This window comes from Gymnoscopelus braueri, assembly GCF_963280865.1.
Source record: "Gymnoscopelus braueri genome assembly, chromosome: 15".
Taxonomy (NCBI): Eukaryota; Metazoa; Chordata; class Actinopteri; order Myctophiformes; family Myctophidae; genus Gymnoscopelus; species Gymnoscopelus braueri.
Genome location: NC_137620.1, coordinates 14085558 through 14103422, shown reverse-complemented (window position 1 = coordinate 14103422; position 17865 = coordinate 14085558). Strand labels below are relative to the sequence as shown.

The 17865-nt window shown below is 44.0% G+C and overlaps 1 protein-coding gene across 4 annotated transcripts in view; it reads right to left on the bottom strand.

Moving 5' to 3' along the window:
• Positions 1 to 17865, bottom strand: part of nrxn2b (neurexin 2b) — an 890203-nt gene that overhangs the window by 759045 nt on the left and 113293 nt on the right. The gene's annotated exons all lie outside the window — the stretch shown is intronic.

The window sequence follows — 17865 nt, the reverse complement described above, 5'->3', positions numbered from 1 at the left end:
AGCAGTCGATGAAGGTGTTGGATGTTTTTTGTTCGCTCTAACACGGTAACATGTGTGGCAATCACTGCCACAATAGCTTGGTGCAAGGTGGTATAGCATTAATCCATTGACGAAAGAGGTGATTTCTCCTTGTGTGGGCCACACAGCTTATAATTACAGCCCATTCACACACACACCGATATCCTTCAAATTGTGCCAATTTGTGGCCCATCAAAAAGCAGTTTTGGCCCTCTGTAATTGAATTCACTTCCATAGGTTTTCGTGCATACGCGATCAAAATCCCATCTCATCCAATCCCATGTCAGCCTCAGAGGCCCACTGTTATAGAACACTGCGTGGTACTGACCCTAATCAGGGCAGAAAAGAGCCTCAATCAGCGGCTGAGATAGATTTGATTTGAAGGCGACGGCTGATTGGGAACTCATGGCGTGTGAGATTTGCCCTGCTCTTTGTATTAGTGTCCATTAGCGATTGATTGTGCAGTGCAAGTGGTAAAAGGAAAAAGAGGTGCCCACTTAGGACAAAGGGAATAAATGGGGATGAAGTGCCATGAAACAATACCGCGAAAAATAAATTAGGCCTAATAAAATATTTTCATGTCTAAGTGACTAAGTACTACTGATATAATCGGCATGTGATAAAATGGCTCCATCGCAGGTTCGGTTGTGTCCTCAAAATAACAATAGTATGTTCCATGCAAATAACAATGGGCAGCGCTGTAAGGTCTCAAGCCCCGTCATGCTTTGTGTGAGTTCTACTTGTCAAGAGTGTTTCAAGGCAATGCTTTAGAAACCCAAAGAATGTCGGTGGTCGCCTTTTCTTTGCAGTTTAGAGAGTCCATCTAACTCGGTGAAGGTAAGTTCATATTGGACCGAGTTCATGAGGAAAAAGTGAATCACGTTTTTTTTGTTGTTCAACAATGCACCAGAATGGAGACGGCTCCCTCTGGGGCACTGGGTGAGTCATGTTCAGTCATGTTACCAATGGCAACACATCTGGTCTCAACAAAAGCTGCTTCCTCTTGGCCCCGGTGCGAGTGTGCCGATCGGGAAAGAGGAACGACTGAATAACCATCAATCTGGTGCCATGGTGCCAGGACATAAAGCCGACGCATTTTAAACACCTCTTAATGGCCTCTACATAGCCTGCGAGCTCAGAGTCGTTACGGTTGTTCCACGCTCCACTGCGGCCGCGGCCGTCTGGAGGAGACACTTCCCTTTCCTCTGAAGTAAATCAAAGTTCAGCAGCGCCGACAAATACAACGTCCCCGCGGAATAGCGCGGTATACGGCGGCTGTCACGCCACACAAATAAACACCAACACAAAATTATGTTTAAATAAGGATAACGTTGAGTCATTTCAATAACCGTCCTCATCCATGCTTTGCATTTTGACAAAGAAGAGGGAGGGAAAAAGTGACACGAAAACTTTGAGCCAGCCAAGCAGGCAGCCAGTCTCAAATAAAGCCTAATCTAATTTAGGAATTATAAATCCTGCATGGATGCCTCATCTGCTTGTGACTCATATCCCGAGCCCAATTTCCTGGATGTTTGATGAACATACAGCGCAAGATGCCTACAGAAAAAAAAATAATAATACTAATTATGAATTAAGATTATCCCTCTCATTCAAAGATAAAAGCTAACCATGTGAAATGATATTGATTCAAGAGGATTTAGTCCTCACATGCTTACAAGTACTGTATGCGGTTTTAACACCGTAATAATGCAACTTGGTTTTGTTGCAAAAATACAATTACCACAAAATTGCTACTGTACTAATGGAAAATTAAGTAAAAAGCAAGGTGGGCAACAATGAATAGCTATTATATGCTCTGTTGGAAGTAGAAAGCCATTCATTTTACAGTAAAGTGTTTCTTTCTACTCCTTAGCACAGTATGACACCACGGTTGTAGTAGGCTTGACTGATTGAATATTGATTGAATACTGTATTAACAGATTGCAAAGACAAGCACAGGAAAGTACAGTTCAATACACTATCTGTTAAGAGGATTTTAAACCAAAGAGAAAAAAAAGCACTATGGCTTGTTTCCATTGGGGTCCTTTGTACTCAATTCATCAAACAATCTTACAATCTTACAATCAGCCACACAGACTACAATGCTTTCAAGAGGCTGTCTCCATGCAGCAGAAAACTGTCTGGAAAATGTTCTGTCGCAGCAGAGAACCAGAGCACATCCATAATGCCTTTTTTAATGCATGTCATAATGAATCCCAATGCGTATTACATGTAGTTCTCCTGAAGTGATTACAATGTTAACAGAGTGCACATGTACTCTCATATTACAATCTCAACGCACTCATGAATCCTCACGGCGCACCGCAAGTACAGTACAATCTGTGTGGACAGCTTTGGAACTAATGCCTGATTTATGGGCTACGTGGTTGCACACCATGTTGTGCACTGAAAATGGCTGATCTACAAGCTCGCTACGCTTCGCAGCGCGATGAATTGTGAGCTTGTAGATCCTCAATTTTTTGCACACCCACATCCAATTATGAATCAATTATAACTCACTAAGAGGCTCAGGGCAATTCTGTATAGTTCTGTACAGCTTCTGATAAAATAGGGGGTTTTGTTCAAGGTGTGTGTGTGTGTGTGTGCACATTATGTGTTCGCGATAGATGATGGAGATCAAGATAAATAAAATGCATGCTAAATCTGGCCTCTGCACATGGCTGGTCCTGTCGCCCTCAAGTCTCCCGGTCATGCACACAAAATGGCAAATGGTGCATTTATACATGCGCGCGCGCACACGCACACACACACACACACACACACACACACACACACACACACACAAGTGAATCCAGGTATTCGAAGTGAAATTGTTGAACCAAATCATCCCCCCAAACAATGGCCTTGATAGAGGTACCTATTCTCTGGCACAGTTGAGGCTCTCGGGCCTGCTTATGTTAACTGCATAACGCAACTTTCCACCCACCCACTCACACACACACACAAGCATGCACCCGCAGGCACGCAAACACAAATATATAAATAATATACTTCATTACGCTCAACAACTTGCACGTATTAGCACGCATCCACCCACTCGCACACACTGACGTATCCTCATACAATGACATATCTATAATATCTTTTGAAACATTATTATGCACCTTTTCTTTGCACAAACCCTAGGAATGTCCAGCATTTTTTTGGCTCACGGCTACTTTACGTAACTTGAAAACAAAGCAGGCATGCCTCCAGAAGCTATCATTTGATCCCTGCGAGGCGATAACTGAGCGAGCTGCCCGTGCCAAGCAGTGCGATTCGTGCGACTCACTCAGCACCATCTAAATTGTATACCAATAGGGATTGAAACGGTTGGAAACCAGAGAGACAGAGTTGACAGCGTCACATCTAGACATTTTGACATGAAAATATAGGCCTAATTTCTACTCCAGAATAATGTTGATAACCTTTTTTAAACTATAGCTGTTGTAAATGTGACATGAATTAATATTGAGCAACTGCATGGCAAAGGTAATCAGAAAGTTGTCCGCCTGCCCCTTCTCAGCCAGCCTGCAGCACACAGGTCACGTGACCACAGCCTCCAGCTCACGATTACATGGGTTATATACGAAATGCAGTGCAATTACCTTTCGTAGTTATAGTGCGGACAGCAAGTGAGAGCAGCCTCCGCTTACACAGACACATATGCATTCTTATGCACAGAATCTTGTTTATGTTGATTACAGCATTTATTTGCAGAGGGCGAGAGACACACCATTAAATATGCATTAGGTGTCCAATGTCATTTCGCTAAAGGAGAGAGGGAGATGCAGGGGAGCAGGAGGAGCAGAAGAAAACACACACAACAAAAAACACATCTGGTCTGAACAGAAACTGTTGGCTAACAATGCCGATCTATGCGGACGTAGGGCATATATCTTCTTTTTTTTTTTTGCAGCCCTATGTGTGTGTGTGTGTGTGTGTGTGTGTGTGTGTGTGTGTGTGTGTGTGTGTGTGTGTGTGTGTGTGTGTGTGTGTGTGTGTGTGTGTGTGTGTGTGTGTGTGTGTGTTTTAACGATACGATACGATAATACGATAATACTTTATTGTCAGTTCACACTGAAATTTGTCTTGCGACCCAGCAGCCATGTATGCAACAATAAACAATAAACAGTACACACATTTGACATGACACAAGAAACAAAACAAAACAAAATACATACATAAAGACATACAAAGACAAGAGCAATGTCCACCTCTCAGCCTACCCCAAGCCTACAAACTCCTGATTAAGCCTCAATGTCGTCTGATGGACAAAGGACCTCTTCAGTTTGACCTTATTGTATGTAGGAACACTGTATCTCCTTCCTGAAGGCAGCAACCTATATTCTCCATACAAAGCATGGCTAGTGTTTGAAGTGATATTCCTTGCCAACCTTATCATACTGTCATTATACGTAGATGTATAGAGCCTCTGAAGTGGTTGTCCAACAATCTTTGAACAAATGTTCAGTTGCTGCAGCAGTTGTGACTTTAAGGCTACAGACAGACATCCATACCAGGTGGTACTACAGTACTGCAGAACACTCATAATAACAGAAGTGAAAAACAAAAGAAGAATCTGTCTACTAGCACCAAAAGATCTCAGGCGGCGAAGGAAATAGACTCTTTGCTTTGTCTTCTTACCCACTGATTCAATCTGGTCTTTCCATGACAGAAGGTGGTCAATTACTACTCCTAGGTATGTATACGAACATACCTGGTTGATCTGTTCACTATGAATAGTAATGGGGGATCTGTGTATCTCTAGTGGGGCACCAAAAACAATCTCCTCTGTCTTTTTTGTGTTAATGATAAGAGCGTTGTTATCACTCCACTCCACCACCTTATTTACTCTGTGTTGGTGCAGTCCAGGATCACTGGAACTATCCAAAAGAGAAATCAAAACTGTATCATCAGAGTACTTTAGAATGTATTGGTCTGGTTTGTCAGTGTGACATTCAGACAGACATTCCTCAGTACGACAGCTGTCAGTATAAAGGGTGAAAAGTACAGCTGAGCTTACACAACCCTGGGGAGCACCAACATTAGTAGTTAATGCTGAGGAGAGGGTTTTGTTCACTTTCACCCTCTGTACTCTGTTCGTAAGGAAGGAAGGAAGCATACCAGTGAATTAAGTATGGATTCAGTTCCAACTGTACCATCTTTGACACCAGAATATCAGACTGTATTGTATTGAAGGCTGAAGAGAAGTCTAAGAACAGCACCCTTGCATGATTCTTATTAGACTTATCTAGGTGTTTTGTAATGAAGTGGACCAGTGTGACAACCGCGTCCTCTGTACCGCAACCTTTCTTATAAGCAAACTGACAGGGGTCAAATTTGTCTTTAGTTATACTCACAAGATGTTGCAACAGTATTCTTTCCAGTGATTTGGACATGACATGGTCACTGAAGTGAGAGCTATGGGTCTATAATCCTTATGTTCTTTTGGACATCGGATTTTGGGTAGTGGTTTTATGTGCGAGGTTTTCCAACACAGAGGAATTATGTGTGTATCTACAGAGGTTTGAAATATTGGTTGCCACACAGGAGCCAACTCAGATGCAAAGTTTTTGAGGAGAAAAGCACTGCACTCATCCGGCCCATTAGCTTTCCTTGTGTTAGTACACCGAAACACTCTCCTGACATCCTCTTCAGTGATGATAATTCTGTCTGAGGGGGCAGGTGTTACAGCCTTCAGTATTTCAGAGCACTTAGAGGAATCACCTAATGATTCGAATCTGGCATAGAAAGTATTTAGGTCATTGGCAAAGCCAAGTTCATTGTCTGTCACAATAGGTTTGGTTGGGGATGACATTCCTGTCATGGATTTCATAGTATCCCACGCCTTTTTGTGATTATTGGCTTTAAACGCATCCTCTAGATGCTGTCTATGTGCCAATTTTGCCTGCCTCATTTTACTCAACTACTTTCTTCTCCAGCTTTCCTCTCTTCAGTTTTGACTTATAAATTGGGGTCATGCACACAACGTTGTGATCAGAGGTCAATATAGGCGGCCCAACCGTGGCAACATATGCATGTGGAATGTTCACATAACACTTGTCCAGAATGTTATTTTTCCTCGTCGCATCCTTAACATATTGTTCAAATCCAGGCAACACGGTGTCCAGATAGCACTGATTCAAGTCTCCCAGCACGATTGCTGGTGCCTCTGGATACTGCAGTTGCAGTCCGTGCACACAGTCAGCAGTGGTTTTTGCTGCTTGTGCAGCTCTTCCTGGCCCTTTAGGAGGCACATATACTAGAAAAAGTAAAATGCACCCAAATTCGCGAGGAAGATAGAAAGGTCTTAAAGTCATGCCTAGGATCTCCACGTTGGGATCATCGCATATCCTAAGTTTGACGGAGAAGGATCGACACCAGAGATCATTTATGTACACACATACACCGCCGTAACCCCTCCCTCCACCTCTGTCCAGTCGTACCAGAGTGAATCCGGGGACTTCATAGAGTGCGTCTGGTTGTGATGGCTTTAACCAGCTCTCAGTGAAACAAAACAGTGATGCCTCACGAAAATCATGATTGTACCTGGTGTATGTCCGTATCGTGCCTATTTTGTTGTGCAGGGAACGCACGTTGGCCAGAACGATAGAAGGGAGCGGGGGGCGGGTGAATCTCCTCCGTAGTCGGTTCCGAATTCCCCCTCTTTTTCCTCGTCTCCTCTTCCTTTTTCCTCGGATCAACTCGGCGGGGATGTTATCCAACACCGGTAGGTGGACGTGGTTTGCCGTTGTGTTCGGCTCCGGCGGCCGTAATGCCAGCAGTGCAGCTCGGCTGTACACAGTGACACAGGCGATCCTGGTCGCGCCGTCCTCACGCCAGATGTTTGTGTCGAGTTGAGTCTGTTCTCGTGTGTGTGTGTGTGTGTGTGTGTGTGTGTGTGTGTGTGTGTGTGTGTGTGTGTGTGTGTGTGTGTGTGTGTGTGTGTGTGTGTGTGTGTGTGTGTGTGTGTGTTTTAAAAGTAGCTGCAAATATATGCACAGTTTTGTAAGAGACACACATACATTTCTGTATGTGTCATGCAAAACAAAGCACCCCCCCCCCCACACACACACACACACACACACACACACACACACACACACACACACACACACACACACACACACACACACACACACACACACACACACACACACACACACACACACACACACACACACACACACACACACACACACACACACACAACATTATAAAATGAGCTGCCTGGGCAAAGAAGTCTGATTATAATCTCGACCCTATAGCTAATCTGCTATAACCACCACCAGTGGACCTCCCACCCATTAGCACTATCAACCCATCAATTGATTTCCTAATGATCTCATATACAGTCTATAATCACTCTAGCTGGCTATAGCTGCACACAGCTCTATACTGTTCACTCTGGCGTGATGCGACCATGAATGCCACAGGGACGATATCTCTGCTGTCCGGCAGGAACCAGCTAACTCCAAAATGTTAATTTTTCAGGAAATGAAAAAAAAATCAAATAAAAATGGAGTTAGGAGGTTTTGTTCATCATTGATAAGAACAGCTGAATGGACCTCCAAGCTCACAATGAGGCTGGAGGTCAGGGGGTGGAGCCTGGAGTCAGCAAAACCAGCTAACTCCACCCTCCTTTGGTGGAGTTTGCTGGTTTAGCAGAAAGTTTGAGGATCCAATGGGTTTTGTCAGAAGCGCTTGTACCTTTCAAACATGCTGGGGGTCATTTTAACATCTACTCAGGCTTTTGTGAGCACCCCAGACAGTTTTTCAGTCGCTTGAGTCAGTATTTAGATATTTGATATTCACTTTATTGTTGTGTTGGCCGTGTTTGTTACTTTTGACATATCCCATAGTAAAAAACCCTTTTAGGAGCAATGCGGTGGAGCTGACTTTTATTGTTTTAAACTGTTATCCTTTGTCCAGCGACAAACTGGATGAGCGCAACCCACTTCTGAACCGGTCAGATAATGGTGCGAATCAAACATGCTGCGCACACACATGCATATGCAAACAGCATACTGTATACAGTATGCAACAATTGGCATATGCTTGCATGGCAAGCGCCTTGCTCCAGCACAAGAAAGCTATTTACAGTCCACACACATTTCTGTTTATTAATTTCTTTCGCTTATGGCCTTTTTTTTTTTTTTTGCATTTCAAAGATAGGATGAAAAACACTTGAGGGAGCAATCTGTCGCTCCCCAGCCTCCTACAGTAGGTTCCTCTCCTCCCTCTCTTCATCGGTCCCCATAGGCCCTCTTTTAGCTAGTCTCTCTCTCTCTCTCTCTCTCTCTCTCTCTCATAGACATGCACATTGTAATTACACCCATTGCAACCCATGATGGCGAGGGGCCATTCCTGCCACATTAGATCCGTCTGCACCGAGGAGCACACAGAACATCACGTCCTCATAGTCTGTTTCTGCCATTGACCAACACACGGATGGATGGAGCCTGTCATTCTCTCCATTCTTACATTCAACCATGCTTTCACCATCCATTTCCACCGGCGCGCAAGGTCAACACGCTTAATAATGAAATCCCTCCACCTGGCGGATTCATAATTTAAAAGAGGAGCTTTCTCTTCCGAGGGCTGCCAGCTCGGGTCATATAAAAGCAGCTGCAAATTTAATGGGGCACTACGGGGGAGCTGTGGGTGTGTGTCTCCGAGTCCAAACATGACGAGAAGTGGGCCTAACATAGGACATGAGACAGAGATGCTAATGACCCTATATAAGCCCCAGTCCCTGTGCCGTCTATAGCGGTTTTCAACCCTTTTTCATGTCAAGGTCCATTATTTATTCGGCATTTGCGCCACGGACCACCGTTTGAAGAGATTTAGACTCTCAGACTCAAAACTTCGAATATTTTGTTGTCCTTGGATAAGATTTTGTCCACAATTCCATTCATAGGATAACAATTCTTCTACATTCTCTAATTGTGTTAGACTTATTGTAAATTAATTAATGCTGCAAGTAATGCTTTAACAATAATTTAACTCTTGAGAGCGTATAATGAAACCAAATGGACCATTTTACACTCTCAAGAGTTAAAGATCTAATAAGGGTCCATTTGGTTACCAACTCTACATCATTTAGCTGGGGACCACCTGGAACCTCCTCAAGGACCACTGGTGGTCCCTGGAACACTGGTTGAGAACCACTGGTCTATATAGGCTTTAAATTAGCCCTTCTGGACCTTGCAGGACTCTGCCTCATGACCAACACACCTGGGGCTCGCTATGGGGCTATAATGACTCTCCCCCTAGTATCCAGCCCCTGCACTTGTTGTCTCAGGGTGATCTTTTCACCGACAATGGGAGATAGGAGACCGAGTAATGGGGTTTTACGCACTAGTAGAGGCGGCACAATGGACCACGGCTGAACAATAAGCAGCATGATATAACGTGCGGACAAAGAAAATATAGATCGCCCACGCACCCTTGGTTATCCCTTTGCACGTCCCTCTGCTATAGCTGTATAGTTATTGGGCCTCGCACAACGTCTTCCGTTGTTTACCGTTGGGAGAGGGTAGGCGAGCCTCGTCTCGTCGACCCGATTATGAATAACGAGATAAATGGCACACCTGCTACTTTGGAGAATGCGGTACTTAGATGTGCTAATGTGTCCATTTTCCCCTCTTGTCTGTGTATAGCGCCAAGGGAGAGACGGGAGGGGGTGGGGGGTTGGGGGGCAGCTGCGTTTTTTGCAGCTGTGAATTGCTACTCGCGCTGTTCTCCGTAGACACCTGGAGGCCGGTAATTGTCAATAATAACACTGAAATATTACGGGGGCGGCGGGAAAGTCCAGGGCCACAGAGGGCATCCCTGCTGGGACCCCCAAACGGTGACAATAATTAAACAGAGAAAATAGCAATAACAGGGTGCTACTTTCCGAGCATCCTGTCTCCCATTAAGAGTGTTGTGGCAGTAAATAGCAGGTAAATTGGTCTCTTTAGGGTCTTTGGGATTGCTTGCCGTACTAATGGCTACTGTGGCCGTCTGCTAGCTTCGGGAGCCCTCTTATAAAAATCCCAATTAATTCCTGGTCGCATCGCAGCTGCAGCTAAGTTGTCACATTTCCTGCATTGTTAACTGTCGTCTGTTAACCACAAGGCCTTGTCACGCGCACGGCGCGCTAATTCTGGCTCGGAAATGTCCTCATAATGAGACAAGCAGTGCACGAGCGATGACGCCAAGTTGCTGTGTAACTATTTTAGAGGCGGGAGAAACACAGAAACTCTTGCACCAAAATGTGATCGTCCCACATGGGCAGTCTAGGGTTGGGTTTCCTGAACCGGAGGAACTGGAGGAACCGGATCCGACATTGAGGAAACGGAATCGGTTCCATCACATTTTTCGAATGTCGGCCAGGCGGAGGCGGGCTCCGGACTGGGATGCGAGTCAAAAAATTATATACAATTTTAAAAAAAAACTTGGAGGCCCCCTGAGGTTCCAGGTCAGTTTCAATTGAAACGGGTGAAACATACCAATGGCCGCTACTGCTGGTATGTGGACTCCACGTCCGCTATACAATTACAATACCAGTGGTACTCAAACTTTTTTTATTTCAAGGACCACCATAACTCTGAGAGTGTACAAATGGAATCAAATGTTGGTTCCATTTGTACACTCTCAGAGTTACAGACCTGTAAGGGTTCCCATATAGAATAGTTAAAGGGAACCGTTAAGGAAACAGAATCGTTCAAATCCTAAAGGATCCCAATTTTTGTATCAGATTTTTTTTGTTTATTTTAAACAAATAAAATACATAACAGAAAAAAAACTAGTGGTGAAGTGGGGTGAGATAATGCACAACGGCAGGGAACAGGTGGATAAGTGAAAGCTCACACCTTAAAATACACGCATGAATCCATGTTCCTGCTAAACCTTCACTCCAAACACTTTAACACTTGTCTTTTCTTGCGGTGGGAATGCTCTTTTTGTGCAACAATTAGCCTCACATACCTGCTGGGAGCTAAACAGCACAACTACATTCTGCCATCTGTTGGCAAAGTGAGCCGCTTCCACCCGAACAGTTGGAGGTTAACACCTTGCTCAAGGGCACTTCAACACTACTCGGCGAGAGACGGATTGCTCTCATTCTCTCCATCTCACCTACTAGAATCTCAAGCCAGGACCTGAACCAATGACCCACAAATAATGCCTCATAGCATAATTGCCTGCGTAATTGTTTGGCCAAATTGACTTTTCTGCCTAACTCTACTCTCCTAGCACTGATGCTTCATTGTGCCTCGTATGTCCTCAGACTATCTGAACGCTTGTTACATTACACAATGATTTGGGCAGAAAGTGATTTTAAGTCAAATTTTTGACTTGGGCAGATTTTTTTTGTAGTTGAAGGTAACAAACATTCTGAGAACATAGGCAATAAGGCAGGATGAATCAGAAGTGTTAGGGGAGTAGAGTGAGGCAGATATATTTAAAAAAAAGGCAGATAAACATTTTTTTCTTCATGATTGCCTAAGGCACCGAGATGGCACCGAGAAGCAGATAGTGATTTCTAATTTCTTCTTTCCAGACAACCTTAAAAATATGACTTAGGCAATTATGCTATGAGGCTAACGCCTTGCTTCGCTTAGCCTAAAACTTGCTCACCACCATCCCAAACTAAGTTCATCAACAGGACACTTTATCCCCAGGCATGAAAACACCACCGGCATGCTCTCTTTTCCCAGATTGCAGTACAAACTCACACTGTTCAGGTAAGAGTAGCAAAGCCGTACAAGCGGCAATAAACGTCAAAAGGGCAAACATTTCCCAGAGAGCCCCGTGTTTACCGTACATGAATATGTGCATATTCATGTTTTTTTAATCTCCATATCAGCAATTTAATGTTTGCTTTGGGAAATCACTGCGCATATCAATTCTACAATGTTTATACTCTTTACATAATCACTCCGAAAGGTGTATCGGGGAGGTGAGAGAGATAGATAAAATAAAGCCAATTTGAAATGAGCCACTAAAACCACTTTGATTATAATCTCGCCTGTGAAACTGTGTCCTGCTCATACTAATGTGAGGAAACGGCTGTGCCATAGGGGGCCCGACCAGCGTTGCCAGATTTTGTGAGATAAATAAGCAACGAGGTCTATGAAAACAAGCTCAAAAGAAGCGACTAGGCTACATGAGCACGTCAAACCTATACAGTACATTGGCAGTATACATTGGCATTTGAATTGGCTATTTTCAAAAGAAAATCTTGAAACATTTTGAATATTTTTTTAAACATTTTAACAACACAAATCCGGTATGGCACGAAATATTTCCATTTTTGTCTGCGGACATATTTTAATGTGGACCGATACATATTAATCTGGGGGTCCTTGCCATGGAAATGTTTAAGAACCACTGGTTTACAAATTAGGAAACAAGCCCAAAACATTACAAAGAAAACAACCTGTAACCACCACTATTTACAAGCAACTTTACAGAAAAAAAAGCCCAAAGTCACTTAAATACAAAACTGGTCCCAACCAACATAAAAAAAGTAAATTCCTCTGAACAAATAGCAGTGGTGCACCAACTAAACCTTCCCTCGCTGCCAAACACTGACACAGGGTGGGTTTGCAGCTGTGCGTCTCGGCCTGCGGGGCACCTCTGTCCAAACAGGTATCCATTGTCCGCTGACATGCCGTGGCATGAAGAACAATGACACCGTTTGCCATCTTCCTCTCCTTAGCTTTCGTGGCTCTTCATTCCCGCTAAGTGAACAGCATGTCGGGGCTCAAGACAGATTCTCCTGGAACTAGGCTTTCGAGGGGCCTGTGGGGGTGGGGGCGTGCATTTATAACACCCCGACACTGCTTCTCCTACCTATAAATAAAATAAAAAAGTGAGGGGAGGGGGGCCATCTAACTCTGCGATCGTTCAATTTGTCTACCTCCCTGACTGCGATAGGGGGAAATAAGGCTGGCCCGGCTGAGATGGGATTCCGCGGGGCGAGTGGGGAGTATGGAGTGGGACAGAGTGTGTACTGTATGTGTCTGCCTGTCACACACCGGTCCGGGCTACATCTGTCAGCGCTGGGGTCTCAGCAACCGCCGGTAGGGGATATCGGACAGTATGTGTATATGTGTGTGTCTGTGTGTGTGTGTGTGTCTGTGTGTGTCTGTGTGTGTGTGTGTGTGTGTGTGTGTGTGTGTGTGTGTGTGTGTGTGTGTGTGTGTGTGTGTGTGTGTGTGTGTGTGTGTGTGTGTGTGTGTGTGTGTGTGTGTATATGTGTGTGTGTGTGTGTGTGTGTGTGTGTGTGTGTGTGTGTGTGTGTGTGTGTGTGTGTGTGATATGTACATTGGTGATAGGGAGGAACGGCACAAGGACAGAGAGAGTGATTGAGGGATTGACGTCAAAACTGCATGATGTCAACATACTGTCTATTCTGATATGCAGGTTCATGCATGTTATACAATACGAGCTGTTCAGATGCAACCAATCCTCTCCGCAGCGTTTTTTTTTGTGTCTTTCTTCTTCTTCTAGCTAACTGTCTGCCGGTAGAGCAGAATCGACTTTCATTTGTGGTGAATCTTAGTCAAAACACTGGTTTAAGCTTTCTGGGCAACTGAAGGGTAAATACTGCTGTTGCAGCATCCCTGAAGGAAACACAAACTACTGTATAATAATGCATTTAAAATAGTCCATTACGTGTCTATGCGATGACATCCGGATTCACCGACTCTTTCCATGGCTGCCATGTCTCCCCAGCAGGGCAACGCACTAATCTTTATACGCCATTTGTGAAAGGTTGGGAGCCAGTCGTGACAATTCCACCCATGACCCTGCCATAACAAGCTGCTGCCACAACCTCATTTGTGGATCCACACTCCCTTTAATACGGTGCTGCCCTTCGGAAATGGGGTCCGCCTCATAAAAATCTAAGTTTTACAGGAGGACCCGTGCTAAAACCTGCCGTAATCTACTATTCTGCCGAGGCTATCTCAGGCACCTTGAGTCTGCATAATGCATAATACATAGAGTTATTATACCGTTGGCTACATGCTAGTGCAGTGAAATGACACCATGAAACGCTACATGTTGTAGTTGGACTGTCAGTTCCAATAGCGGTGTGTTAAGATCCTTAAGACAGTGGTTGTATAGTATGTATTTGGCTGCGGACCCCTCCATCTGAAAATGCTTTGTGCCCGGGGCCCTATAAGAGAAGATTTATGTAAAAATACAACAAAAGAAAACGATAAAGTGGTTCAAATTATTGTGGTGCTGTATTAACGCATTTTGCTGGGGACCCCCTTGAACCACACGCCTTAAGAAATCAGAGGTTTGTTCATGGACGAGGCTAATAGCATTAGCAGGTTGATCCAGAAGAAGGCGCCATGAAACGGCAAGATAATGAAAAAAAAGAAAATGACAGGAACCCAGCCATGTCATTACCTAATTCGAAGGCTCTTTATCACAGAGAAATAAAAAGAGAGGCAAAAATCAAGGCCCTTTCTTTATGTCAGCGCTTGAATAAACACGGCCATTATCCAGGGTAAATAATTATTCACAACAATTTTTCTCAATGTTGATTGACACACTCCCGTCGCGGAGTGTGTTGGGGAGGCAGAGACGTTCGCTCATCAAATATAGACGAAACGAATGTTGACGCTCTCCATCACGGCACTTAATCATGGTCTTTGAGTCAACAGTGGGGGCGAAGAGTGAGGCTATAGGCGGGACATGGGAGACTGTAACTGCCTGGGTGGTAGGTAAACACTGGCAGCTAGGCTCCCTCGCTTTGGTCCTGTGTGAGCACACATTTCTGAGTGTGTGTGTGTGTGTGTGTGTGTGTGTGTGTGTGTGTGTGTGTGTGTGTGTGTGTGTGTGACTCATTTTGCGTTTCAACTGCATGAGACGATTGAGTAAAAAAAAAAAAGAACTAACGAAGACTTTGATTGAAATAACGTACTGTATGTTCAAATATGGTCCATTACAAGGATTATTCTTCATGACTGTACTGTGTACACCCCGTGTCACCCCGTTGACAGTAACATTTGTTTAAAGAGGGAAATACATGTCATAGGTTACCAGTCAAACAAAAAGGCTGTATTGTCACAGCATCCACATTGGCCGACATCCAGGTTGTGCGTGTGTGAATACGTGTGTGCGTGTGTGTGTGTGTGTGTGTGTGTGTGTGTGTGTGTGTGTGTGTGTGTGTGTGTGTGTGTGCACGTGTGCGCGCGCGGCGCTGTCACATTGTGTACCCAGCGCTGTGTGCAGTGACACTCGCAGACCTACATTTCCCTTACTTAGCAATATGTTTATCACCCTGCCATGGATTTCCTCTTGCACCACGTTGATAAGCTCGAAAACCAGCCACACAACAGCCAAACACCCAATTACTGCAACAAAAAAAAACTTTAGCATGCAGGACACATCGAACCAAGCTGAGCCAGACAAATGCAATCGCAGCGAGGGGAAGCAAGACTCTCCCCTAGTATCAACCGACGTGGGCTAACCCCTTGATCCGCACTTGATCTTTTGCTTGTCTTCAAAAGACAAGATCAGTGTCTGGGTAAGGTCAGGAAGAGGAAAGGCAACGGGCCCCCGTGGGGAGAGAGAGGATGAGTTTTAGCGCTAGATCCGCGAGATAAGATCAAGTTCAGTCAGAGGGCAAACCGGGGAGTCAAAGAGAGAGCCGGAGAGTGCCATTTTCAGGTCGGAAGCGAAAATATGCTATAGCCTGCAAAAGTCCCTTTGGGAATACAGACTGGATTTCAGCGATTAGCCATCATAGCGTTAAATATTTAGGCCTAGGCGTTAATGTTTATCTGCAGTTTTTTGACTCTCAGAGTTAAAGGACGACTTCAGCCATTTTCAACCTATCTTCTTATAATTGGTCCTCACTAATGCTCATTATAATATGGTGCCATTTTCACTCTGTGTCTCATAGAAGGGCTGTGGACAGTTCAGAATCCCGCCTACCGGCGACATCATCGTTAGGCAGGGGTATTTTTTTCCCAAACAAGATATAACTTTTTTTTTTATTAACGCAAGATCAATTGCTTCCAATATAGCATGCTAACTTTCCAAGAATAGAAAGCCTGCAGTTTCTATTAGCTTGGATTCCCCATCGATGATGTCACTGGTAGGCGGGTTTGTGCCCTGTCCACAGCCCTCCTCTGAGACACAGACATGAGCATTAGTGAGAACCAATTATATGAAGGTCCTTGAAATTAAAAAGTTTAAGAACCACCGGTATTGTAATTACTTAGCAGACGTGAAGTCCACAAACCTCTGTGTGATAAAACCGGTGTGATAAAATGGAACCGATTGCGGTTCCTCAATGTTGGCTCCGGTTGCTCCGATTCTTCCGGTTCCGGTTCCCAATCCTACAGCTGATACACCTACATCAGGACTGCATGCCTTGAAATACATTCCTACACCGCAGTAGGTTCAAGTCCACATAAATGCTTCCCATATTCACAGCTCATCTCACAGAACTAAATAAAACAGTTTTTTTTTTACGAGAGAGGGTAAATAGTTCAACACAGTTTACCTGCCTATGAATTACAAGCAGACTAATATTTATTTATTTATTTGCCTAGTTCACCCAAAGGTTTCACTTTCGTTCCATGTTCTTTGAAGTGAAAAAAAAAAGTGTCGGCTTTGACGCTCACGCACAAAAACGGCACGCTCGTGTAGCTCAATGCTTGGCAGGGAACAACTAATGCTCGCTGAATGCACTGGTGTTTATTTTAAAAAGCCATTAAAGTTAATGAATACGCATACGCTCTAGGGGCTCGGCCCGGTGTTTATTCTGCTTTAAAAGGGTGCTGTATGCAGTCAGGCTCATTATAAGCTTCTCTGTATTCAGGGGAAAACTTTGGTGACAGCACTGCGAGGATTGGTGATACATGGACTGAGTTTAGCCTTTAATTCCTGGGTGATAGATTGCTGGGTGTTAGCGTGGTTAGAAAAGGAACTGACCATAAGTTTCGCTTTGTTGTTCAGAGTCAGCATTAGTGAATCACTCATTTGCACAGCAATTCCCTTTGAATCGTATCAGAATATTCCCGAAGGTCCATTGGTAAGGATTTGTGTGGCTTATTTCCATTTTTGTATCGGGTGTTTTATTGTATTTAATTTTATTGTGAAGACCCTGGTTACAATTGGCTACACAGCCATTATTAACTAAAGTACAGTATATACATAGCACTGTAGTGTGTACGTGAAAAAGATGCATGCGTTTGTTTTGTTCACAGCACAGATGAGTGACTTGAAAGCCAATGAAAGAATGTGTATGTGACTTTGTTATGGTCTAAAGGTACACTATGACACGAGATGCAGTCAGCCCTAAGGTGTTTTCATTGTTCTAATACGGCCCCCTTTGGAAAACGTTTGACACCCCTGACTTAAACCCTATACTTAGTTGACCAGGGTCTCCCAGGGCTCTACTGCAGTGTCTATCAACCTTTTTTGTGCCAAGGCACACCTGGCATAGCCAAAAAATCCCAGGGCACACCTAGATATACGGTATATATAATTATATATATATATATATATACGGTATATTTATATACACACACTAGGGGTGTGCCCATTTTCACATTTCACGAAACGATACGATATTGGGCACACAACTTCGATACGATTTCGATACGATACGCACTTTTTTATCATGAAAATATATGGGGGAGAAAAAAAGCAAATGCAAACAAATATTTCTGTTTTTGCATTATTCAGACATGCAAACTTGTAGCTTTTCAGCTTCCACTAGCCGTTTTGAATCCAAATAGGGCAATAGTGTGACACCTGACCCGAAAAAAAACAGCATGTTGTCACCCTTTTCACCTCGGGGCTGTTTGCATGCCTGATTATTAT